The sequence below is a fragment of the Lichenostomus cassidix genome, chromosome 14, assembly GCF_008360975.1.
Source record: "Lichenostomus cassidix isolate B80296 chromosome 14, HeHo_3.0, whole genome shotgun sequence".
In the NCBI taxonomy this organism is placed as follows: Eukaryota; Metazoa; Chordata; class Aves; order Passeriformes; family Meliphagidae; genus Lichenostomus; species Lichenostomus cassidix.
In genome coordinates this window covers 15,723,536-15,750,480 of record NC_139495.1, presented here as the reverse complement: position 1 = coordinate 15,750,480, position 26,945 = coordinate 15,723,536, and the positions used below count along the sequence as shown (strand labels likewise).

At 50.2% G+C, this 26,945-nt stretch overlaps 1 pseudogene; it reads right to left on the bottom strand.

Annotated features, from left to right (window-relative positions):
- Positions 1–183: 183 nt before the first annotated feature.
- LOC146430992 (uncharacterized) lies at positions 184–26,794 on the bottom strand (annotated as a pseudogene).
- Positions 26,795–26,945: the final 151 nt, after the last annotated feature.

The following is a 26,945-nucleotide window of genomic DNA, read 5'->3' as shown; positions in this document are numbered from 1 at the left end:
TCTGTGTAAATAGCACCGTGCGTGGAACTGCATACAGTGCAGAAACCCATGAGGTGAGACCAGCACTCCACACACAAAGGATGTTGTTGGAGCCTGGCATCAGCTGCTGCTCTGTTAGGGATAGCTCAGACTGTGTAGGAAACAGTCTTTTACTGAGCAGATTCTACCCTCCTCATGCCACAAACTCAGCAGACCTGGAGTCTGGGACTACTGCTGCCCATTGTCTGGCAGCATATGGGCAGGACCATCGCAGTAAGAGTTGCACCTGGGCAGGAGCTGATGAACTGAAAGTTCAGCTGTCCTGTAACCCATTTTCCTGGGCAGGACACCTTCCTGTTTGTGATCCCCAGCAGCAAGGGTTGTCCCTAGAGCAGGCTGCCGGTGGTGCAGAGCTGCTCAAACAGAGCAGGGCATGATGCTGAGAACCACCTTGCCTGAACCAGAAGGGTGCAGGGGAGGCTGATGTGCTCCGGAGGACCAGAGACTGACCTTGCCTGCTGGGTGGAAAGGTCTGGTGGGGGTGGCCTTGGTTCATCACCCAGCAGTCAGTCCTGAGAGAAGGCAAAGCATGTCCTTGCTTGGCATCAGCGAAGCAGGCTTCTGTCTGTGTGAGCACCACACTTGGCACAACCTGTGCCTACAAGAAGTCCCCAGCCTGTTTCTTAGGTCTCCTTGAGTCCAAGGTCAAAATTAAGAAAGGTAAAAAACAATTCAGGTGTTCGTACACAGACATAGACAGAGCTGTATGTGCATGCACAGATGTAGATGTATGTGGTACACCTGGACATTTGGCAGGTCTGTGCAGTGGCCCCAGTGCATGGGGGAGCTGGATACCCCCTCTGCCCTGCTGAGACACATCCCTGGCCCCAGGGCTGTCAGATCCAGCTGTGCCTAGGAGCATTAGAAGTCTGCTGCGATCTGCCCATGGTCATTCATTTCAATGCTGGTGTAATTTTGTGGATGTCTGAAAAGCAACAGATTAAGAAAAACACATGATCCGTTGCTCTGCTCTTTTGCACAAGGCAGCTAATCTGCACCTTTGCAGCAGTGCAGACGTTACAACACACCTTAGCTTTAAAAAGAGGCTGGATGACCAGCACTCGGCAGGCACAGTTTCCTGAAGTGTCTGTCAATGTTTTGAAGAAAAACAGGAGCAAAACAGCTGCTATTCCATGGCATGTGTACATTAACTTAAAGCTACCCTGCTTTCTGAAAGAGCTTCCCTAACTCTGACTTAGGCTATTTTAAAAATTATTTAAATGTATATATATATACACACTGGGTTTTCTATTCCCCAAATGTATTGTAAGAACTTCCCTCATTTCTAGCTCTTGCACATCAGCCCCTTATCCAGGACTTTCAGCAGTCAAAATTATTAAAATTAAATCACTTGGGCTGGTTAAATAGTCCATCCACTGTAACCTTTATTTCAGACAGACATACAGCCTGAGTGTTCAGCTGCTGTTTGCCTCCTGACCATGTCAGGGAAGACCGAGTAATTATTTAAAGTGGTGTCATAACATGGAAGGTGTTTCCCACCAAGGTAATCCTAAGGTGACTGTCATTTTCATCCAAGGAAGAGCTCTTCCCTGTGGCCACAGCATCATCTGTTGTGTGCCATGTGCTTTCAGCTTTCTGCTCTCCCACCACATCATGTTGTCAGTACCTCTGATGGCCCGTACACTGCACCTGCTGATATGCTCAGCATCATCCATGATTTACTGGTGTTATCTCAACCTCCTGCAGAACCTGCACTTCACTCTGTCAGAAACAAAGGGGCTTTGTGAAAAGGAAGGAAATTCGCTGCAAAAATTAGGAGCAACATATTGAACTGTCTGAAAGCAGTGTAGGTGTTCACCTGAGTGAGAGAAAGGTCACTGTCCAGCAGTTAAGAGAGGAGGCCCTGGGGAAGGAGAGGGTGGGGGATGCACAGCAGATACAAGGGTGGTTTCTCACCTTTTGATGAAATAAAACACCAGGCCAACCAACAATAACGAGCAGGAGAGATCCTATGACAAACAGGGCAACTTCCTAGCCCTGGAAGGAAGCTGAGGGAACAAAGGCAGAGAAGAAGCATTGCAGCCATGACTTTTCCCAGCATGGGGGGACCCCTAGGAGCTCATAGAATCAGTCACAGAATGGGTTGGATTGGGCCAGGTTGGGTTGGGTTGAGTTGGAAGGAACATTTAAAGGCCATCTAGTCCAACCCCCTGCCATAGGCAGGGACATCTTCCACCAGACCAGGTTGCTCCAAGCCCTGCACAACCTGGCCTGGAACACTTTCAGGGATGGGGAACCACAGCTTCTCTGGGCAGCAACAGGTTGGGCTGTCCCAGCCTCCCACTCTGGAGACACTTTTTTACCCGGTTACAATCTGTGACATCCTGGCTCTGGACAGGTCCAGCCTGGGTGCCAGGGGCTGCTCTCAGAAATTGGGCCTCGGGGCTTCCTGGCTGTGTGAGCAACAGCTCCAAAAGCAAGGGGCTCCCTACTGAAGTCCAGTGGTGTGCTTCATATGGCCCCTCTCATGTGGAGATGTGGCCTGACTCTGTCTCCAGCCCCGTTCACTGTGCTGGAAGCAGAGTCCTTCTTACCACCACTGTGTGACATGAATGGCACATTTTCGGGGGTGACACACTCAGGACTGATTTTCAGAACTCTCCCATCCACAGAGAAGGGATAGGGACTGGACAGGAATCCCTGGAGCCAGGTTTTGATGGACTTCTCCTGCTCTGGCTGCCAAGCTCACACCTGGCCCCAGACCTTCAGCAGTAAGCCCACACATGTCAGGTGAAACTCTGCCAAGAAACAACAGTGCATTTTGGGTGGTCAGAAACCCTCTGGTGTCGGAGATCACATTGCTCCCATGACTTTGTGCCTTCCTGCTCCTATGCTCTTCCCCTTTCTCTCCCCACTGCTCTGAAACCATGCTGCTATGCTGCATCACAGGTAACCTATGCACCTACTCAACCTTTCTTTTGGTGACAAAAGGGACTTGGGGTTGTCATCCCACCCAACAGAATACTTTGTACTACACTTTGTACCTCTACCCATTGGTCAGAGTTGACTGAAATTGTTCAACGAGTCAAAAAAGGCATTTGGGCAAAGGAGACAAATCATGGCTCTTCCTTACAAAACCAGCCAAAGACCAGGAAACATTTCTTCCCAGCCCTCAAAAGCTATAGTCCCTAAGGCTTACAAAAGTGACTGGTCTAGGTACTTTGAATAAATATAGGAGCTGGAATGCAAATGTTCTCTGGAATGCAAATGGCTGTTTGCTATGTGGGTTTAGGTTTGTCTGGCAGACATCACAAGGATCAGCAGAGACTGCCATTCCTCATGGCTCCTCCAGCTTGGCCTCACAAGCAGCCCAGGTTAGCTTCTCTCACTGAGTGTGAAATCCCATGTGTTTACTACTGTTCCTAAAGGCCTCCTCACTCCAGTGCCAGCCTGCACTGCACTGGTGGGCTGGAGCAGGGACTGTTCTGATAAGGCAGCTTTGGATGAGCACTTAGACAGAGGATGGCACTTGAATTGGGCAGAAGGAGCCAGGTACCAGCCTTGCAGATAGAGGTCAGTGCACCAGGTGCACTCCTCCTCCAGAGAGCTCACCATGACCTTTCCCAAACTTTCCAGCATCCTCCTGTGGTGCAGGGTCCACATGGAACAGTCTAAGGGAAGAGGAGAGGTGGTTTTTCTGAGTGCAGTTCAGGACTGCAAGTAAGCTCCTGTAGGGGCTTCCGAAACACTTGGCTTCATCCCACCTGTGGCTGTTTGAGAGGGTCATGACACACAAAGACACAGCCTCAGGCCAAGTAGAAAGGAAAGTAGAAGCCAAGTTTATTGCTACATAGTCTCTTTTATACTATTTTCTAACATTCGTGCCACATGGCCATTGGCTCCTAACTTGTTATTCTACAACACTGTTGGTCAGTTATTCCTAGCACACTTTTGCAGAAAACAGCCTCCCTCTCACAAGTGCAAGTTACTTCTTGTTCTGCTCTGTTGTTTTTGCTTCTTGCTTCTGTCCATGCTAAGGTTCTCACGGGTACGAGTTGTTGTCCACACTAAGATTCTCACGGGTACAAGCTGTTTGTAACACAGTCGGTGTCTGTGAGCTGAGGCAGGACAATTGTCAATTCCCACACCACCCTCCTCTGCTGCCCACTTTCCTCCACCCTCTCCTGTTGGTGAGTCTTTACTTCTGGCCTTCTACCACCATATACCAGTTTGGCTCCTTTGGCAGCCTCCCAGGGGAGTGGGGAAGGGGCATGTCCCACATCCCACCACAAGGACCAGAACAGTCTCTCATGCTGGGAGATGAGGGACAGGCCCACTCTTGCCTCTCTCAGGAGTATGGAAGAGGAATCTCCATTTTGCCAGATCTTGGCTGCCCCAAGCTGATCCAAGTGTGGCCTTTGCAGAGGCTGGGGACCCCCCTGTACATTTCCTTGCTGACTCTGGGTCAGGACTGAGACACAGGAATTTGTTCCCCCAGATGGGCTGAGATGGGAAGGTTTACTTGCAGTTTCCCTGACTGGAGCAGGGGGTTCCTGCCATTGCTGCAAATCTAATCCTGCAGAAGGAAATCCTAATCAGGGCTCAGCCCAGCCGAGCAGAGACAACTTAAATGAAATATGCGGCCACCTTCATATCATAGAATCATCCTAGAATGGTTTGAATTGAATTGAATTGAATTTAAAGCTCATCTTGTCCCACCCACTGCCATGGGCAGGGACACCTTCCACTATCCCAGGTTGCTCCAAGCCCTGTCCAACCCAGCCTTGAGCACTTCCAGGGATGGGGCAGCCACAGCTTCTCAGGACAGCCTGTTCCAAGCCCGTACAAGCCCATGCTGGAGCTGTAGGTGCAGGTGCTCTTTTGGGATGGCAGCACCATATCCACACATGGAGGTGTGTACCAGTGCTCGCCCAGTGCATCCCCTTTCACAGCAGCAAGCTGCCCAACAGCCCCTCTCCCACGCCATGAAAAGTTGAGGTCAGCCCCTGTCCCAGCCCTTCCACTCCACTCTGGTGGGACGCGCAGCTCCACTCACTGGTGTGAGGAGGCAGAGGTGGAGATTCATGGCGAAGGCATGCAGGGGACAGCTATTCCACAGTCTGGGAGAGGGCTCTGAGAGAGTAAACTGCAGTCCTGTGCTGGCATTGCCACAGCAGCTCAGAGACACAGGCCTGTCCCTAGAAGAGGAGTCAGAGCTCACTGACATGGTATACACCTTTCTTCCCACTTCCAAATCCCACCCGGGGCCCCAGTTCCTGGCACTGCTGTGGATGATGGAGAGTTGGCTGGAGCTGAAGCTGAAGTCAGCTTTCACAGAGCCATCGTAGAGATGTGTCCAGCCTACCCACCAGCTGGAGAAGATGTGAGCTTGGCCAGAGCAAACTTACTTGGTCTGACTGGCTTCTGCATGAGTAAGATTTCTGCCTCACTACAGCCAGACTCCCACACCTAAGAGTTTGTCCTCCAGGATAGAGTTTCCAAGCTACACGATACCTACCCCTGCATTTCATTAACCTATTGGTCCCTCTTCAGACCAGGAACTTTCCTAGGGAAGTAACCTCACCTCTCACCCTTGTAGGGCACAGTGTAAAATGGCCCATGGAAGGCCAAATGTCCTCCAGCTGTGCCAGGCTCACACGTGTAAACAAAGGCATCCACCAAGTTCTCTGGCATTGCCTTCCTGCCAGCAGGAATCACACTGGTTTTGTACACAGTAATAGTGCTTGAGCCTTCACTAGTAGCAGAGATGTTCTTGAAGGTCAGGTTTGCCCCATCTGGAAATGCCCAGGGAAATAGATAAGATGAACATCTAGATAGTGTTAGGCTGAACTTTGAGCCTGACAGGACAAGCTGGCAGTGAAGAGAACTCCAAGAATAGAAACAAGAAACAAAGTAATGGTGGTGACCATGAGGCCAAGTAAAGCTATAAGGAGCCTGCTTGCTATGAACACAGGTTTCCAAAAAGATCAAGGTTCCTCTGAGATGCAGTCCTCTTCATGCAACCTAGACAGAAATTAAGGAGAACAGCGACAGCCGGACTCCTCCACAGTTGTTGCAAAAATGCAGCCGGGCAGGTGCGCGCTCCTGGCAGGGATAAAGGGTTGGATCTCGCGCCTTTTTCCCAAGCAAGAGCCCACCCAGCAAGGAACAGAAGGCAGTGTACAGTCCAACGTCCTGCGGTCGCAGCCAGAAGCAAAAGCAGCAGCTTTCCTCCCGGTGTTCCACGAGTGAGTGCTGGTCCCAATGGCCAGAGAGTCTCCTCCCCTCACCCTGTCCAGCCACAGCCTTTGTCTCTTACAAAAGAATTAATGGCTCTGAGCACCTGATGGTTGGTACCCCAGTAACAGGGTGTCCTAGGTTGCAATATAGATGTAGTTAAGTATTCTATTACCACCAGCTGTGGGCTGTTAGCTGCTATCACCTGCTAACGACCCACTCTGGATGACAGGCAATGGGCCATCCGTTAGCTGTTACCAGCTGCTAATGACCCACCCCGCATGACAGGCAATGGGCCATCAGGGACCCACCGTGTGACTCATGGACTTATCTCATCCCATTGTGGGATGCTCTGTCCAGGAGGGAGGAACCAGGTGTTCCCACATGGATATAACCTGGCCCTGGAATTGCCGGAGGGAGCCCTGTCTACTGGGTTCCCAGAGGACGAGAGCTACCACTGGATCTTCAGCTGGAGACTAGACCTTCACAGGATCACCGCTTCAACTGGACTACTTCAGTTGGACTGCTACTACCACCCTAACAGGGTGTTAGGTTGCATCTGACTTTGTCAGTGCTTTTCCTTGCATTATTTCACTTATTTTTAATTTCAATCTTGACGTGTGATCTCCCACTGGTTTGTTTTCAAACCAATACACAGGGATGGAGAAAATTCCACCCCCCCCACCTTCAACAATGAGTAAGAATGTGAATGTGTTAAGGTGAATAAGATAAAGGAATGTGCTGACAAAGCACCAGCTGAGGACCAGAAGGAGGCAGCAACACTACAGGGTTCAGTGAGCATCAATTAACATGACACGAGGGGACAACCCACAGCCCTGGTGGGCCATATTCTTGAAATACCCTTGTCTGGGTACCAGCAGGAGGAACTTTTGGTCCTCCCACTCTCCTGCATGGAGAGCTTGGCAGAGGCATGGGCAAGGATTTATCACCTTCTCAGCCGGAGTATAACAAACCAGCCTAGGCAGAACAAACAGTGAAAAAGCAGGAATAAAGGACAGGCAAGGGAATTGTTCTCCATGTTGTGCATCCTCCTCCATCTGTTTCCTCAAAGCTGCTCAAGCCCCTGCCCATGAGTTTGAAGACAGACCCCACACCAGATCCATTCCATCAGATTCACCATGACTGTGTTCTCCATCCAGCATAAACACCAACAGCCCTGTGGCTCCAACAGGGATGCTTCTGGCATGTGCCTTTCCCTCCTTCTCTGAGAAGAAGACCAAGATGAGCCCTCTGAGGCTGGTTCCCCTCCAGCTCCAAAAAGCTGACATGGGCAGTGCTGCTGGCCAGGCACAGCTCACTGATGCGAATGGCAGGAAGGCCTAGCACCATGGAGCTGCTGCAGAAGTTCTCCCCCAGCGGTGTCACCTTGGTCACCTGTGGGGAGACACAAAAACTGTTGCCACCACTGACATCCCATTTAATTCAGGCGGAGTGACAGCTGCTCACAGCATTACCTCTTATTCACCTGAACACCTCCTGAGGCTCCCTGGTGAGGCAAGAGAATATAACCAAAATCACAGAATAGTTTGTGTTGGAAGGGATCTTAAAATCCATCCCATCCCATCCCATCCCATCCCATCCTATCCCACTCCTTGCAATGGGCACAGACACCTTCCGCTATCCCAGGCTGCTCCAAGCCCCATCCAGCCTGGCCTTGGACACTTCCAGGAATGGGGCTTCTCTGGGCAACCTGTGCCAGGGCCTCACCACTCTCATAAGGAAGAATTTCTTCCTAATACCCAATCTTAATCTGCCCTCCTTGCTGAAGGTTGGAGGGGTGAAGCACGGAAAGACTCCACAACTCAGATAGTTATGAGGTAGGTATGTGTTTATTCCAGCTGGGGTGCATGGGGGCTGGCCCCTCCAAAGACATGCACACCCTCAGCAGCACTTCACTTGGTTTATATTAGGTTACAGATTACATATGCATAAAGTTAGACAAAGCCTCTATACATATTCATTATCTATCCCCGCTTCATATTATAATGAGTTCAAAGTTCATTTAAATATGCTCGCGCAAGCGCAGTGTCTCAGATTAATTGTGGGCAAGGGTCCCAAATGATTGATGACGGAGTATTCCTCACGATGAACTCTTCACCCTGTTCCCTTGCGCATGCTCCCTTGGTTCTTGGTCCAAGTCCAAGCTTGAAAGCCAACTTGTACCAGTTCTGGGGTCCAAGGGCTGGATGGTCGGTTACACTTGGTGGTTTCTCTCAATTATTTGGCTCTCTTCTCTCAATCCTCCCCGATACCAGGTAGGCACAAATTCATTAAGTGAATAATAAATGGATTGCAGCGGGCATATCTTAGTAAATCATTATCCAATCTCTGGCTCTCTAAATCAGTTAAAAAAATATTATTATTACTATTATCCAGCTTCTCGTTCTTTTACATTTATAATTTCGATTTTACCCTAAATCAGGGGGTTGGAATTTTCTCCATCCCTGTTACAAGGAAACAAATGGCCAGGGTTAGGGTTAATTCTTTTGTAAAAGAATTAATTCTTTTGTAAAAGACAAAGTCTGTAGCTGGGGAGGAGACTGTAGGTGAGAAGGCTGTAGGTGAGGGGAGGAGACACTCTGACTGTTGGGACCGGGGCACTTGCTCGTGGAACACTGGGAGGAAAGCTGCTGCTTTTGCTTCTGGCTGCGACCGCAGGACGTTGGACTGTACACTGCCTTCTGTTCCTTGCTGGGTGGGCTCTTGCTTGGGAAAAAGGCATGGGATCAGACCCTTTATCCCTGCCAGGAGCGTGCACCTGCCTGGTTGCGTTTTTGCAACAACTGTGGAGGAGTCCGGCTGTTGCTGCCCCTGCCCCGCTCGCCGGAGCGCACCGCGGCATCTGCCATAACTGCGGAGTTCCTGCCACCTTTGCTGGCTAGCCCAGGTGAGCCATTCCTGCTGCTCCAGCTCGCCATTCCAAGCTGCCTGCAGCACTCAGCCCCTGCTGCCCAGCCTGGCCACCACTACCAACCCCATGAGACAGACCTGACCTCGCACCACAGCGCCACATGCAGCTGCTTGGCAGTCATCGCACCTGCCCTGCCTGGCCGGGAGCTCAACAGCACCCCTGCTGGTTGTGACTGTGACTACACCAAACGGGAAAGTGCTTGGCAGCTCAGGGACATCTGCCACCAGATTTCTGGTTTGTTTGTTGTTGGTATTCTTGTTATTGCTTGTTTACTCTGTTACAGGTACTAGTAAAGAGCTGTTATTCCTTTTCCCATATCTTTGCCTGAAAGCCCTTGATTCCAAAGTTATAATATTTCGGAGGGAAGGGGGGGGTTACATTCTCTATTCTAAGGGATGGTTCTGCCTCTCTTAGCAGACACCTGTCTTTCAAACCAAGACACCTCCTTAAGCTTATGGCCATTCCCACGTGTCCTGTCACTCCAGGCCCTTGTCCAAAGTCCCTCTTCAGCTTTCTTGGAGCTCCTTTAGACACTGGAAGGGACCCTACGTTCTCCTCAGAGCCTTCTCTTCTCCAGGCTGAACAACCTCAGCCCTCTCAGCCTGTCTTCATAGGAGAGGGGTTCCAGCCCGCAGAGGATCTCTGTGGAGATCTCATCTGGACTTGTTCCAACAGGTTCATTTCTTTCTTGTGTTGGGGGCCCCAGACCAGGATGCAATACATGGTGTGGTGATTCTGTCTCACACCAACTGCTCCTCACTCTCACCATCAGCTCAAGGGTTGTCCTGACTGTGGGGGGCCTGACACTACCACCACACATCCCCATCACCCTTGTCCCCAGTCTCAGGACTAGGAACACCTCTCTTTCTCTGTTGGAAGCACTCTTTTCTGTTGGAAGTACTTCCACGCTCGTGTCTACAGTCCATGGCATCACTTCCTTGGGGTCCACTCCCACTACCAATGCATCTCATTCCTCTTCTACATCTGGAACAGTTTTATTGCCTTAGTTTTGGACACCCCTCTGGCATCAGCAGCAGAGCAGCAAAGCCCTTACCCAGCTTTGTGTATGACAAGCAGTCCCACTCTGCCATATTCTTTCAGGGCACTATCTAAAACTAGATATTTTGAAATAAAAACAAGCAGCTGCGACAACGCAAATCAATTACACCAGTGCTCAAGGCACATCCTTCACACCTCAGCCCTGCAGCTAGGTGGGTTCTAGGGACCTGATATGCTATGCCATGCACCCTGATGGCGGCACCAATGAGAAAGTGGCTCCACATCTGGCTCAGGATAACCAGAGAGCCCAGGATGCTGCCCAAAAGGGAGCTGTTACCCAACCAACAGACATGTGAATAGGGAAGGGAGGTGGGGGTAGGCTGGTGAGAGCATCAGCAGATGGCAGGAGGTGGATGTGGCACACCAGAAGACCCTGCTCTCCTGAATAAAGGACATACTAAAACATGACCACTGTCCTCCCGGGGACTGCGGAGGGAGAACAGACATCTGCCCTCCTGGTGACTAGAGGGAGAATGGACATCTTCCCACCTGGAAGCTGCTGTGGTGTTTTGTGCTCAGGCAGCGGCTCAGAGACTCATCCTGGGTGCTGTGAGAATCATTCTCATGCAGGATGCTCTGCTCTGGCAGCAGCACTCTGAGCAGCTGCTCTACCTTCTCCAGCATTCAGGATGAGTACACCACAGCATCCAGCAGCCCCCGTGCCATCACAGCCATGTCCTCTGCGTACAGAGGGGTGCTGCTGTGGTAGAGAGCCACAGCATCTGCCCCATTCTGAATGGTGTTGAGGGGCAGTCTGATCATGGGTGCTGGGCTCATGCTGCTGCTCCCCACCATGAAGTAACCCAATTATCTGTGTGGTGTCCAGACAGATCCAGCACCTGGTAGGCCCAGCTGTTTTTCCCATTGTCGAGGACCAGCCAGTATCCCTGGAGGCTGAAGTGTGTCTGTCCAGTGTAGAAGAGTTCAATGTACTCTGCATCCTCTCCTCCCCCAGGGATGTCTGCATTCACCTCACTGATGAGTAGCTTGGCCACTTTCACAGAAGGCACTGGAGTCCCTTCTGGTATCTCTGATGGGACACCTGGAAAGCAAAAATGTCCCAAATATGGGCCTAAGCACTGAGCTCCAAGGAAACAATGCAATGTTGCACAGTATTTTGCTGTGATGAGACAAAATCTAGCAAAGGACTGAGGATGTTGGCTCACACTTTTATCATCCATGTCCTTTACAGTCCTTAGAAGAGGAGTCCAGGCAACACACTGATTAACAACAGCTGTAACAACGGAGCTTGCTGTTAGTCCAGACAATGAGCAATATGGGCTCTAGTAGCAGGATGTGATGGAATTGGAAGAGATTTTTGCCAGGGAGGGAAGGATATTTCCCTCTTCTAGGAGAGCCAGATCCACATGTCCTCTTTCAAAAACAGTATCCCCCATCCTGCAAAAATTATCACCAATACCTGTAGGCAAGTCCAGCACATTCATATCCCTGAGGCAGGATTTTTCCACTGTGATGTTCCTTCCATCAAAGCTCACAACTCTGGGTGTCTCTAGGAAGGTGTTTAAGGCCAGCAGAAGGCTGCTCAGCTGCTCCTCTGGTCTGGCAGTCAGCAGAGCAGTGAACATAAGCCCCAGGTCCTGGGAGGCAGCTTTTGGCTCTGCAGAGGCAAGCAGAAAACTGCCTCAGTTTCCCCAAGCCGCCAAAAACACACTTTCTCCTGGGAGCGACCCAGAGGTCACCAGCTCATCTCTACCAGAACTGTCCTTGTGGTCAGACTGACTCAGGGTAGCTCATCCCATCAACACAGCACTGAGAGATCTGCCTGTGCCAAGAGGCACCCTCAGATCAAGCCTGTGTCCAGCTCTGGGATCCCCAGCACAGGAAGGGCATGGATCTGCTGGAGCAAGTCCAGAGGAGGCCATGAAGATGACTGTGTGACTTAGAATCACAGAACCATGGAATTTTTTGGGTTGGAAGGGACCTTAAAGACCATATAGCTCCAATCCTCCTGCCATGGGCAGGATCCACAGTTCATATGGATCAGAAGTTCAAGTAGACAACAAACTCCCAGTGGAGATGTCAGTCCTGCTGCCACCTCTGTGGCTGCCAATGCTCAAGGCCAAAACAGCTGGTGGTCTGTGTGCTGGGGGAGCTGGGGATGAGATGCTCTGCAGAATGTGAGGAGAAGTAGCACCATGCTCTGCCCAATCTTGGACATCTCTGTCATCAGCATCAAGATCAAATTAGCTGGATCCAGGTCAGGAGGACACAGTGTGAGACTGAACACTGGGCTGAAGATCAGGAGTAGGTGGGCACTATCCACTGGAAGTCTGTAGACTGCTTTGCTCCTGCCCAGCTCATCTCTGAAGTAGGCAACAGAGACTCCAACACTGCTGGATGCATCGAGGGCCTGGACTAGAGTCGGCAGAATGTCTTCCTCCTTCAGGAGCCACTCCTAACAATCTAGGAAACAAAGAGCCCACTGTTACCTGGCCAGTGCCACCTTGGTCATGGAATACAGCTCATCTGGGATGGGTGCAGCTCCACTCCTGCCTATCATCCAAAGGACTCCAAAAGTTTCTTTTCACCCAGTCGGTTAGAGGTGGGAGTGGGGACTGGGGAAGCTCCGCTTGGCATGGGCTGCCAAGAAATTACTCCAGGAAACTGTCAGGTGTTCTGCTTTTATTTCCTTTGGGGTTAGTTCACACAACCCAGCAGGACTCTGGGTGTTCACCCTGGCTTTGTGCACGTGCTCTGGCCCTCAGGAGGTCCTGCAGAAGCAACCAATGCCCACCTGCTACATGGAGGCAGGAGAGAGCCTGGCTGAAGTGTTTGTTGGGACAGTCATTGAATGTGCCAGGAGTGGGCCTGCTGAAGATGAAGGATGTGGAGTCCTGGGTCACAGAGCAGCAGTGGCACTGGCGCATAGACACATCTCCTGGCTGATGTCTGCAAGAGACAAACAGGTAAATAACAGAAAACATGATCTGCCAGCTGGAGACCTGAGTGCTCTTCACCCACCAGTCACACCTGCCTCCACCAGAGAGTGAAACTGTAGTTGCAGTCTTCTCCTTTCACACAGTTTGGATATATATCCCATCTTCACCAGCATCTCCTCGTCTCACAAAAAGAAACCCCCAAGAGTTCAGTGAAAACCTGAGAGAGAGGAGCATGAGCTTCATACAACCCTTTCTCTTCTAGCATGGGCTGCATTTTTACTGATCTGAAGACAGGTAAGATGGTGCAGACACACTCAGGCTCAGCCTGGCTTCACTGGGAAGAGTAGTGGGTGCAGCTGGAAAAGCTGAAAAAGCAGCACATGAGGATTAAATGCTTGAGCAAGGGCCCTCAACTCAAAGGAGAAGACGATGGTCAGGGGTTGGACTAGGTGACCTTTAAAAGACCCTCCCAGCACAAATCCTTCTGTGATTCTGTGAAGCCCCACTGTGAGGAGGTGCACAGAGCAGAGCTGCTCAGAGCTCCCTGGGGAAGGAGACCACCTCCCCATGGGACCAGGGCCAATTGAGCCTCACATGTGGGAGGAAGAGGAACAAAAAAAGGAATAGGAATGTGCTGTGAATGAGTGGTGATCCTGACATGGCTGTGGGACTACACTCTCTCCTGATGTGGTTGACTCCACTGTAGTCTCAAATCATTTTATCATAGGCCCATCCAGAAAGGGTGAATCTCCTCCAGCCACTGAGCCAGGACCTTGGTATTGACAGTTACACCCAGAGGTCTGGTCTGATGCTTGGCCATGCAAATGACAGGCAAGAGTGTGCCCAGATGTTTTTTTGCTTATTGCCTGTCTCTAACACTCCTCACCTCATCTTCAGGCACTCAGCCCCTCACTGCCTCTGCTCCTTCACTGCTCCACTGCCCTCTACCCACGGTGGCCTCTTTCTCCCACTACCAGAACATGCCTAAAATGAGAAGGAAATTGTTCTCACATCTCACAGAAGTCTGAGGACTCTAACATTTCTGTTAACGCACAAAGACAAAAAGGAACCCAAAAATAAAGTGTCTGAAGCCAGCATGAACAGTATTATTGCTTCCAGTCCTTGGTCTGCATCAGACAGGGAATGGATTTTCTCCTGGGACAGGCAGGCTGTTGTGGTGGCTTTAGCTCAACTGAGCGTCCCTAGCAGTGGCATTGCCCCACGGGATGAGTCATGGGAATAAAGCAACCCTAAAGGGGGTGCTCCAAGAGAGCCTTGAAGTAAAACTATTGGCCCACCTCATCTCCCCTCCCATATTAATTCTGGAAAGTTCTCCTTTGTCTGCCTTTGCCATGTTCTCTGATTGGAAAATTTAAAGTTCTGTATCCTCCCCCCTTGTTCCCCCATAAGATGAAATTATTGTCAATCCAGAGTTCTATGTACCCCATTGGTTCTCTCGGTTTCTCCCCTCCCTTTTCCCCCTGCTTTATAAGCCGCAACACAACGCAGAAACCCTGCTTATAGCTCGCTGATCCAGCCCTATTCCTTCCCTCTTCCATCTCCCCTTACCTTTTAATAAATGCCCTGGACCGCTGGGCTGACTGCCTGCATCTCCTGTAGACACAGGAGATGATCCCTCTGTCACAGGGATGTGACAGGGTTAGTACAAATTTGGCATCTGCTGCCCCATCATTCTGCTCACAAACACTTCTCATGTTTGCTGTAGACACAGCTTTCGATCCCTGATTGGCACCGCTCCTCTGGGAGCTCTGCCGAGCTCTGGGTCGCCCCACTTCTGCCCGAGAGTGGGCTGCCTCGATGGGCTCCGCTTAAGCAGCCTACCCGATCCCAAACTCAGTTTGGGGGTCCAGGACCCCTTTAGCAGGCAACACTGAGGTCCTTCCATCACCTCCATTTTAACCTGAAATTCCATCCTGAAGCTAAGAAAAACCTTTTCTTATTGAAAGCAGTACTGGAGAATTTATTAAATTGACCACTACACTTTCATAAACAATAAAATACTAATGTTACAACCAGCAATCATTTGATCAAGAAGTTCCTCCTCAAGTACTTCATTCTGCAGCTGCACCAGGACCCATGTGGAGAGGGCAATATCTATGGCCTTAGATGAGGTTGGGACTCAATATTGCCATGAGGAGACCCTGGTCTAGAGATGGCACTTGTCTCCCAGTCCTGTGGGGGTTTGGGACACAAGCCTGTGGTGAGTCCATTGGGCAGGAGCAACTCTAGTGTCCAAATGTTCTCCCTGCCTGGCCCAGCGAGAAGCCTCTCACCACTTTTCCAGGAAGGCAGGTCTGCCAGTGGTCAGGGTCTGCAGCAGCTGCAGGTCTGGCTCTTTGTTGCTTGTGTACACAAAAGCATCCAGCAGGTCAGTCTCTGGCAGCACTTTCCCTGGGACAAAACTGCTGCTGTGGCCTCTGTAGAGGGCAATGGCATTGGGGCCACCTCTGAGAACAGGATGGGTGGTGTTCTTGGGGAATGGCACTGCACACCAAGGGAATGAACAATGAGGGCATGTAAGCAACACCTGGGAATTACTCACCAACATCTCTATGGACACAAGGACTCAGAAGGTGGCTGGGATTGTCTGGTTAGTACAAATTTGGCATCTGCTGCCCCATCATTCTGCTCACAAACACGTCTCATGTTTGCTCAGCCTGAATTTTCCCATTCATGGCCAGATCCACAATGTGGAGGAGGCTGGAGGGGGAAATCTGAGCTGAGTTGTTCCTGCTGTTCTGGTTCTGCGAGCAGAGAGCTGATCCACATGTGAGCAGGTGAACTGGGAAACCAGCATTGATGTGGCCTTGTTTTCAGTAATATAATTTTTTAATTCTAAAAGAGATCTGCAAACTCAACTAACCTTCAGGCAGCAGTTAGTACACAGCAGTATTTAAGAATTAACATTTTACTCTAGCATTTAACAGTCTGTAATTTTTACAAACACAAACTACACACATACACATACAGCCAAGGCCCAGGACACAAGCACACAGATTTTAGATGGAGGTTTGGTGGAGTTTTGTAATTTCATGAGCTTCCCAATTTCTTTCCTTCTCCTTACTGTTCCCTTCACAAGCTGTTTCTCCAGCACCCAGGAGGAACTGCTGAGGGCGTTCAGAAACAGACTTCTGGTATTTCAATACTTCTGGTATTTCAATACTTCTGGTTCTGTAAATGGCTTCAGGGAACAAACATTAAAGGAAGCATCGCATGAAAAGCAGAAGGGTAAGGAGAAGTGGTTACTCCTTGAAAGGTGCCTGCAGGACACCTGCATACCAAGGGACAGCCCTGTGCCTCAGTCCTGATGTACCCCTGCCCAGGGAACTATTTTTCACCCACCTGACTAATCTGGTGGCCCTCTATTGTCCTGGAGAACAAGGGAAGAGCAACTGACTTCTGCAAGGCCTTGGACACATCCCACAAAACACCCTTGTCTCTAACTTGAAGAGATAGGGTTTGATGGATGGACCTATTCAATGGGTAAGTGTGGAGGTTCGCCAATCTAAACCGGCCGACCCAGAGCCTCGGACGCCAGCTGAGAACATGGCGCAGCTCCCCGGAGGGAATGCTGCCTGGTCTGAGGACAAAGTATAACCTCCCACACCTCACCCCCTGAAAGTTTTCTTTTAGTTTATTGGTTAAAAGTTTCTGTTACCTCGCCTTGTTACTGCCCCGGTTGCCACCCATGTCCAGAAAGTTCTGTTTCCCTCATTCCCTCATTGGTTCAATTGTATCCCTCCCCTGGTTGTGTATTATTTGCTGCCCCGCTTGCTTATTACTGCTGTACCCGAGCCAATTGGCTCCACCCCTGCTGACCCGCCCCTGGAGACCCCGTTTCCCCCTTTTTAAACCCCCCCAACCGTCGAGACTCGGGGGGGTTTGTACCTCGTGTAGTCTCGCGACGAGACCCCACATCCGCGGACCACCCGAGAGCCTCCAGGGTGCCGCTTCCTCGCTTCCCTTTTAATAAAGCACCTTGGACCTCTCTCTCTCTGTGCCTCTTTGCCTCTTGGGGACTGGAAACCTCCTCGACTCCCCGTCACCAGACCTGACCCTCTGCTGCAGGGCGGCCAATCCCCTCTGTCCCCACCCGGGGAATCAGGCGGCACCCCTGGGGGCCGACTGGACTGGTCCGGAGGGACAGAGCCGGAGCCAAGTGGGCTGAAGGTCAAGCCCAGTTCCTGCAGCAGATAAGGAACTATTCAATGAATAAGGAACTGGCTGAATGGCTGCATCCAAAGTGTTCCAGTCAACATGTCTATGCCCAAATGGAGAGCACTAGCAAGTGGTGCCCCTCAGGGGTCTGTGTTGGGACTGATGTGGTTCAGTGTCTCAATTTAATGATACAGGTGGTGGGTTAAGGGCAGCCTCAGCAGGTTTGTAGACAACACCAAGCTGAGCGGTGCAGTTGATACACTGGAGGGAAGAGATGGCATCCAGAAGATGAAGGAGGATGGAAACCTTGTGAAGCTCAACAAGGCCAAGTACAAGGTTCTAGACCTGGATCAGGGCAATGAAAAGTACCAATACAGTCTGGGGTGTGAATGGATTGATGGCAGCCCTGTGGCAAAGGAACTTGGGACAATGGTGTAATAAAAATCAGACATTTTGGTCCCTGGCAGCCCCAAACCCCTCTGTGTGCTGGGCTGATCCCACAGCATGGGCAGCAGGGGAGCAGGGGACTCTGTCCCTCTGCCCTGTTCAGGTGAGATCCCACCTGCAGAGCTGCCTCCAGCCCTGGGGTCCAACATCAGAAGATTGTGGAGCTGCTGGAGCAAGCCCAGAGGAGGCCATGGAGATGATCTGACAGCTGGAGCCCCTCTGCTCTGGAGCCAGGCTGGGAGACCTGGGGATGTTCCCCTGGAGAGGAGAGGGCTGCAGGGAGACTTTATTGTGGCCTTTCAGTACTTAGAAGGGGACAGATTTTAGCCCTACTGAGGATTAGGGGTATTGGTTTTAAACTGGTAGGGCATAGATCTGTATTAGATGAATAAAGAATGGAAGTTTTATGGTGAAGTTGGTGAGGCCTTGGTTGCCCAGGTTGCCCGGGGAAGCTGTGGCTGCCCCATCCCTGGAAGTGTCCAAGGCCAGGTTGGAGCAACCTGGTCTAGTGGGAGGTGTCCCTATGGCAGAGGGACTGGACAAGATGAGCTTTAAAGTCCCTCCCAACCCAAACCAATGGAAAGTTTCCACATGGGCATCTGTCAATGGAGGACTTTTGCTCCAGTTCTCTCACAGCTTTAAGTTCTCTCAGTGTGAGGCAGATTATCTATACAAGGACAGGACTAGAAGCTGGGGCCTTTTTATGAGCTTCTGTCCCAAATCTGAAGTGATTGGATTGAGTCAGCTTCTCACAGAGTGCTCAGCATGGAGTCACTATAAAAATACCTTTTAAGATTATTAAAATGCAGTCATACCATGCCATGGGGTGTTTTGGAGAAAAACCTTCCCCAAACTGCTTGAGACATCTTAACAAAGCCTCATTAAAAAAAAAATCAAAGCCTATCTCAAGTCACCTCCTTGACTAATACTAGTCTTGAGGAAGAGCTAAATATAAGCCTTACAAATTTCCTGCTTAGTCTGAAAAGTGGTTGTGTTCTCACATTGCTTTCCTTGACCCCCTTGGATGTTTATTGCTCACAGCCCAGCCCATTCAGAGGGAAAATCAGAGCACCTTTCCCGGGGAGAAAAGCAGAGTTGAAGTAGCCAATCAGCTCTTTTACCTGTGGTCAGAGAATATTTGGTGCAGTTTGAATTGTAAGGAGTTCAACTGTTTAAAAAAAAAGTTCTAGTTGTCAAAGTACTTTTATAGGAACCAGCTCTGTACAGGATGACTATACTCCCAGAAATCATGAGTCAGTGAGTTACACAAAATATGTGCAGAGTCATGTGAAAAATGAGGTTCGCTCTCCTGTTAGGATTAAAAATGTTTAATAAAAGACAATAGGGGACAGATAAAAACAAAAGGTCAGTGCTGGGTGCTTTGGCATTCAGCCAAAAAACCACACCTGGTATGGACAGACATCCTTTACATACTCTTCAGCCTAATGCATATTCATAAACAATTATACATATTCATATTTTTCTCCAAACTATTTTGCATGTTCTGGGAACTGATCCACCTCCTCAGAGCATGCGCAGTCGTCTTTCATTGATTCTGTTATCACTCTCAGATTGTGGCTCCTGCAGGCGACAGGTGCTGATAGTTGGAGTGTCAGAGGCAGGGTCCGTTCGTGGGACGTTATCCAGTTCAAGCAGACAGTTCAAGCATTCTAATAAAACTATAACAGCTATTTTACTTCTATTAAACTCAGCTAGTACTAGAAAGAAAGACCTTAGCCATCATTTCACAGCAATTTTTCACAACCAGGCTACCTCTATAAGAAAAGAATTAAAACCATACGCAGAGTATCCATTGTAATATTTGTGAAAAGCCAACATTATGACATGTGTTTATCACATTATTCTTGTTATTGCTTGTTTACTCTGTTATAGATACTAGTAAAGAACTGTTATTCCTTTCCCCATATCTTTGCCTGAAAGCCCTTGGTTCCAAAGTTAAAATAATTCGGAGGGAAGGGGGGTTACATTCTCTATTCTAAGGGGGGTTTCCACCCCTCTTAGCAGACATCTGTCTTTCAAACCAAGACAGCCCCTAATATGAGGGTCCGCAGGTCTATCACTGTCACACCACCTCCTCTTGTTTGCCCTGAAACTGCCTCCTTCTGTCTCCTTTCCTGCCCTTTAGCTCTTGCACTAGAAGGAAGGGTAAACAGTCAAGCTCTGTTCACTTTCTTTGGGCTACTCACATCTCTGAAACCTCTGCCAGGGCCCTCCTCAGCATTCTCTTTGCTAGGTGTTCTAAGTTATTTCTTCTGTGGAAGCATTTTGCATCCTAGCTGACCTCTCTGAATGCCTCCAATGCTAATATATCCTTTTTGAGATTGATGTATTGAACCACACAGTGCACAATTAAACATCCAAGCAAACTATGAATTTGTAGAGAGGCATAAAAGATGTCCCCCATTCTTTCCTCTTCTCCTAATAATTTCAAATATTCACTTTGCTTTATATAATTACCTTTTCAATAATTTCTAATGTTTGATTAGCTTTTTTATTTGCAACTGAGTTCTGAGTCATGTTTTCACTGATCTCTCAGAATGCCAAGCAACAATAAACACAACAGCATGCCCCAGCCCCAAGCCTGGCTGATCACTCCCCCAGTCCTGAGGTCATCATCCACACACAGTCCTTACCTGGGGCTTTGCTGTGTGCTGGGTCAATCAAGAGGAGCACATCTAGGGAGGTTTGGCCATAAACATCCATGGAGAAATAAAAGTCTTTGGTTTGACCATCAATCAGCACTAGGACAATGTCCCTCAGCATGGTGGAGTGGGGACCCTGGAGCTCTGTGAACTCAAACTCATCAGAAGTAGCGGCAGGAAGGACCTCACTGATCAGGACAGCAGACACGTTCACCTTAGGAGTCAGGATGCAGTGGTTGCCCCTGCCTGGTGTGGGCACGGCCACTTGGAAGATCCATTGAAAATCTGCCGCATGACACCTCTCTATTGACTCATCCACAGTCCTGAAGGTGGGGTCCTCCAGGAAAGCCTCTCTGCCAGGGATCAGCACCTTGACAAGATTGTCCACTCTGTCCGTCTTCTTATTCTTATGGACCAGGGCATCTATCAGTCCACAGCTCATGACACTCATGCCCTCTTTGTTGTTCCCTTTTCTGTAGTAGAGAGCAATGGCATCAGGGCCCTTCTGGATGGTGTTCTAAGGGATAACATGGGCAGGGTTCATGGAAGAGGAACCAGTGAGAAAGCCTTGGCTGTTGGTGACTTTGCCCTGGAGGTTCAGCACCTTGTACACTTGGTTCCCATTGCCATTGTAGAAGACCAAGTAGTAGCCATCCAAGCAGGCTGTTTGCCCACTGGTGTGATAGAGCTCCACAAACTCAGCAGTGTCCACTCCTGGGCTGTTCAGCATTGACTTCGTTGATCAGGAGGATGTGTTTGGTTTCCTGGTCCCTGGCAGGTTTTATGAGATTCTGAGCAGCACCCTTTTGAAAAGCAGAGGTACACAAGTACCATCAATCCAATGTGCCAGGTACCTCCCATAGTGAAGGCTGGGAATTTTATTACAGTTCAAGTCTAGAGAGAGAGCCTGTCCTTCTCACAGCCAGAGAGTACAGGAGGAAGTTGCCACAGGCTCTGCAGGACAGGAATGTGCAGCCTCTGACCTGGGTGCTCACTGGCAGAAGCAGTGGCAGAAGCAGGCACCCTTCTTCAAGGAGTTCAGCTTTGCCAAACAAAACACCAGTCCCAGACAAACCTGAAGGGCATAGCTTGAACAAGAGATTTCCCAGCTCAGGTCCTTCAGAAGTTGGGGCAAGGGGATGGGAAGAAAGAAGAATTGTATTAGGAAACATAGAAGCACACCAGTGACATTTAACAGCCTTAAAGTCCCATCATTTCCCCTCTTCAGATGTTTATCAAGATGCAATGGGGCAAACCCAGAAGTCTGCAGTGTTCGACACCCTGAGACTTGGGTGAACAAGGGAAATTGTAGGTGTCAGTGTTAAAAGTTATTTCCCTGAGTCCAATTTATTCTGTGGAAATTAATGCGAAGTGGTACGATGATAGTACCCATCTTCTCCATCAAGATGAAGATGGGAAAGGAGAGGACTGGTGGATTCCTGTCACACACATGGCAGAGCAGGTCCACTGACCTCCACACCAACCAAGCCAGCTGCAGCTCCTGCAGAATATGCAGTGGGAATGAACCAGCAATTTAAGATGTTTGGAAAAATAGTGAGATTTGTTTTCCCATTTCCAGAGCTTTTCCCCCAAACATCTGTATCATCGCCTGCTGAGTTTTGGTGACCACTCTGCAGCCCTTGGCCAGGTGAGATCAAACCTGGGGAGGGTTCCAGCCCATGCAACGGTACCAGCACAGTAAGGACCTGCTGCGTTCCTGTGCTATGGGGCCACATCCATGTGAGGGGGACAGATCGAGAGTATACCCAACCCTCCAGCTGCTTAAAATCAGGGCTGCTGACCACAGTAGCCCCAAGGTGTAGACACCTGTGATCTTTTCTAGGTGAGTGCCAACAGCATTACATCCCTCAGCTATGGCTGCATAAGCCCAGTCTGGTGAGTGAGCCTGTGGCTCCACCTGAGCCGATGCCACGGCTGGTGTCTCCTGACCAACATGAGGAATCAGCAGTAACTCCAGAGAATGAAGCTGACAGCAATTCCAAAATAGAGCAGGCCCTGATGGAGAGGTGCCCCTGAGCCACCGTGCCTTGGAATGCTCTGCCTCACAGCCCTTCGTGTGACTGTTCTTGAGGCACAGAGGGGGGAACCTCTCCCCCCTCCCCCATTCTGCCTCCCTGTATGGACCCAGGCCAGCGTTGTTCTCACTTTCGGGTGCAGTTCATGCCCACAATCAGTATCAACATCCCCCTCTGGCAGGCTCTTGCTCCTATCCAATCCTCAAAGGAACAGGAACTGGACCAGATACTCTCCCGGAACCCACACCCACAAGGTGCCAAATTTCTGCCACCTCTCCCTGTTTCAGTTAAAGGCAGGAGGAAAAGAGAAGGAACACACAGGTTGTGCTCCTGTCCAGAGGCAGGTGTGGGACAGAAGAAACCCCATCAAGAATGGGAGAAACAGCAGGATAATAAATACACAAATCCCCCACAGGCTGGAAGGGCAGGGGCAGGACTCGCGAGGGAAGGGGACAGCAGCTGAAGGGGATGAAAAAGAATGGGAACAGGGATGGGACGAGACAAGCCGCCGGGGTCACTCAGTCCCACTACCTGCGCACTCACCGCCGCTCGCTGCGCCGATGCGGCAGAACCGGGGATTACAGAGCGGGGAAGGAAAGGGAGGAGGACGCGGTGAGTGGGGAGTTGTTCACTGGCTCCATTCCCAAAGTGAGTTCACTCGTCCCCGTGTCCCAGGAGATCCCACTCTGGCTTTTCCCAGCTCTTTTCCCGAGGCGGGGTGTATGAATGGAAGGACAAATGGATGTGCTCCCAAAGACCCAACTGCATCCCGGCTGCCTCCCCAGCTGCCTCCCCAGCTGCATCGGCAGCAGGGCAAGAGGGATTGCTCCTCTATGGTGAATTCGCAGCTGCAGAGCTGCCTCCAACTCTGGAGGCAACATTAGAAGGATGTGCAGCTGCTGGAGCGAGTCCAGAGCAGGCCATGGAGATGTTCCAAGGCTGAAGCCCCTCTGCCCTGGAGCCAGGCTGGGAGGGTTGGGGGTGTTCACCTGGAGAAGAGAAGGCTGCAGAGAGACCTTAGAGCCCATTCCAGTGCCTAAAGGGGCTCCAGGAGAGCTAAAAAGATACTGTGGACAAGAGCTTGGAGGGACAGGACAAGAGGGAATGGCTTTAAACTGAAAAAGGCGAGATTCAGATTGGATATTAGGAAGAAGTTCTTCCCTGTGAGGGTGGTGAGGCCCTGGCACAGGTTGTCCAGAGAAGCTGTGGCTGCCCCATCCCTGGAAGTGTCCAAGGCCAGGTTGGACAGGGCTTGGAGCAACCTGGGATAAGGGAAGGTATCCCTGCCTATGGTAGGCTTTTGGAACAAGATGGTCTTTAAGGTCCCTTCAAACCCAAACCATCCTGTGATTCTGTGATGTTATGGATGGATGGATGGATGGATGGATGGATGGATGGACAAAGGGATGTTCACCGGTTTCATATCCATTCCCTCACCCCACTGGACTCCCCAGTCAGAACTAGCACATCTTCCTCGATGACATTGTTTCTGTCCATGCATCAGCCTCAGAGGCTGAGCCAGGAGCTGGAGGGCTGCATGGTGGTGCCAGGAGGCTTTGCCCAGCCTGCCCTGGTGATAGTGGTAGAGCTTTCCCATGGGACGGCTCCCTGCAGCATCCAGGAGCCACTGTGCTGTTCCTGCTGTGAGGGATCCAGTGCCCAGCCTGTCTGGGTGCAGAGGGAAGAGCAAACACCATTGCACAGCTCCTAGAATGTCAGACTGGATCTGGCTGGGGGGAGCTTGGAGCCCCTCCAAGTTGCTCTGGGATCCTGTTCCCTGGGAGAGCCTTTTTCTTCCTCCCCATCAATTCTTAGGTCCTGCTCCCCCAGATCTGTTCATGAGGCTGCCCAGCCCCATTCCGTGGATTTTCACATGGGGAAATGTGTGGGACTATTGCCTCGCTCTGCCAGACACAGGGACTGGAGGGAGGAGGAGATCCTGTGGATCCCGCTTGGGGCTGGACTTGGTGCCAAACATTTGATGCAGCAGCTGCTCCTGCTGCTATCTCAGATCTGACTCCTGCTCATGAGTCAGCAGCCTGGTGTCTTCCTCTTCTAATTTGCTTTGGAGCAAGTGAGAAGCTCTTCCAGAGGGACCATGTTTGCTCCTGTTTTTGCCAGCTGGGCTGGGTGGACCTCTGCCCCCACAGCCTCGTGTCTTCATGAGATCCACAGTTATTCCCCTACAGTGCTTCTTGGAGTGTAAAACAATGCAAGGGCATCTGTCCCTAGGGAGGGAGGAGCAGGATGAGCTTTCCCAGTGACCCAGGTATAGTCTCAGGCAGTGTGGAGTCTGTTGATTGGTGCTGGGGCAGTTCCCACCCCAGACATGAGCAAAACAAACTCCCTGAGCACACGAAGCTGAGTACTGGCCCTGAGTGCTCTGTGGGGTTTCTCCATGACAGGGTAGTGAAGTCAATAATCCCTTTGAGAGGATTTATTTAATTGAACTATCGTATTTTTGAGCCACTGTACTTATGCAATCATGAGGCTTTGGAATTACAAAGGGTGGAGGAAAAGAAACACCCTTACCTAGAAGGCACAGTCAGGACTCAGTGACTCCCTGTTGAAAGGAACAGAGGGAGATGTCTTTACAATCAAACTGCAAGGCCTGCTGGTAGATCAGATCAGATACTGATAGGTAAAAGCAGCAATGGGAGGAACCGTAAATTGGAGGTACTGAGGTGTGTGTGTTTGAGGAGTGAACTGCCCACACCCGGTGCACTGAATTAAAACAAATGTCCACTTCTCTGACTTTGTCTCAAGTATCTCTGGGCTCGCCTGGGGCAAATCAAGCCCATGGCATGCTGGTCAGACTTCAGGCTCCACCAAGGGCTCTGCTGCTGCCCAGGGACCACACACTGCAAACAGGCTTTCGATTTCCATGGAGATTCCCAGACAAGCCACTTCCCATCCCTCAGACACACAGACACTAGGTGAATGACAGAAGCTGCTCTGCCAATCACTCATGAGATACCCCCTTCACACTGGGAGAAAATGACACCACCTCTTTCTCAGCTCTTCTCCTTCCAGCTCCTGCCCCACACTCACAGGGAAAATATCTGAGAACCCCCTGTGTTCCTTCACATTGCTATCTCCACAGTTTCCCCCATCCTAGCCCTCTCCTGCCCCACAGCACACCTCCCACTGAGAGCCACCAACACCAGGAGGAGATGCCAGCAGTTGTCCTCTCACCCCAACTCATTAAGGACACGGCTGAGCTTAGCAGAGAGAGTCCAGTGGTGCAGGGAAAGACAGGAAAGGGAGGCAATGAGAGCAACAGCCAAGACAAGAAGCCCACACAGAATGATCTTTACTGGTAATGCTTACAGTATCTCCTGGAAGCAGACTGGTGCTGGTGTCTTCTCTCATCCAGGTCTGTGTCTACGGTCTCCTGAACTGCTTGCTCTGGAAGCAAAACAGAGAGAGCTGTACTCCTGTAAGCTCTGTGCAGGTGTCAGCAAGCCCTGGGAAGGCTACTTGGCAATAGCTGCTGATGGGGCTAAGCACCGTGGGTAGTCAGGAGCTGCACTCCTGAGTGCTGGAGCTGGTGCAATGTTCCAGAAACCCTGTGCTGCAGCGTTCCAGAACCCCTGTGCTCCAGCCTGCTTCCCTTCCTCAGCTGAAAATTCTTTATAAACCTGTTTAAATGTGGTGCCTTTTGTTGGGTGGCATGTATGAGAAGCCAGCGCTGACACCTGAAAATCACAATTGCTGCACAGTGCCAGAGACCACCACTTGTGCCTTCTCTGAGAACTCAGGAGAGACCTCTCAATTAGGGGTCACACCTGGTCCCACACAACCACTACAAGGCAGCCACTTCCAGCACAGACCTTGGTGATAAATACATATTATAGTGTTGGCTTTTTGCAATTGTCAAGACAGATGCTATGTGTATGGTGTTGATTCTTAGAGAAGTAGCTTTGTTATATAATAAAAACTAAATATTTTTCTTTGCAGCTAACTTAGATGAAGTGTTGAAATAGCTAATATAGTTGTTTTAGAATACTTATAATTAAACCACCTTCTTAGTTGGATAACATCCGAAAAGCAGGCATGACAAGGATCCCTGCCTCTGACATTTCTATCAGCGACCGTCACCTGTTGGAACCATGGAATGGAGGGGAGATGGATCATTCTCCAAAAGGACCACATATGCTCCAGAGACGCGAGCCAGAGGAGGGACTGATTTGCCCTAGTCGAGCCCGGAGACACTTCAGAGACAAAGTCAGAGAAGTGGGTGTTTGCTTTAATTCGGTGCACCGGGTGTGGGGGGATTCACTCCTCCAAACATACACCTGTACCTCCAAAGACACAGTGTTATAGGTAAAATTCATGAATATTGATCCCATTCCCCAGAATAAGAGTGGTTATAGAAATAATTTCTTGGAAGTCATTAATATCATTAGCATGTGCACCACGCATTCTCCATATGTCCCAGTGGTCTTTGGACACCCCAAAGACCCCTCCAGGATGACGGTCACCTTTCTCT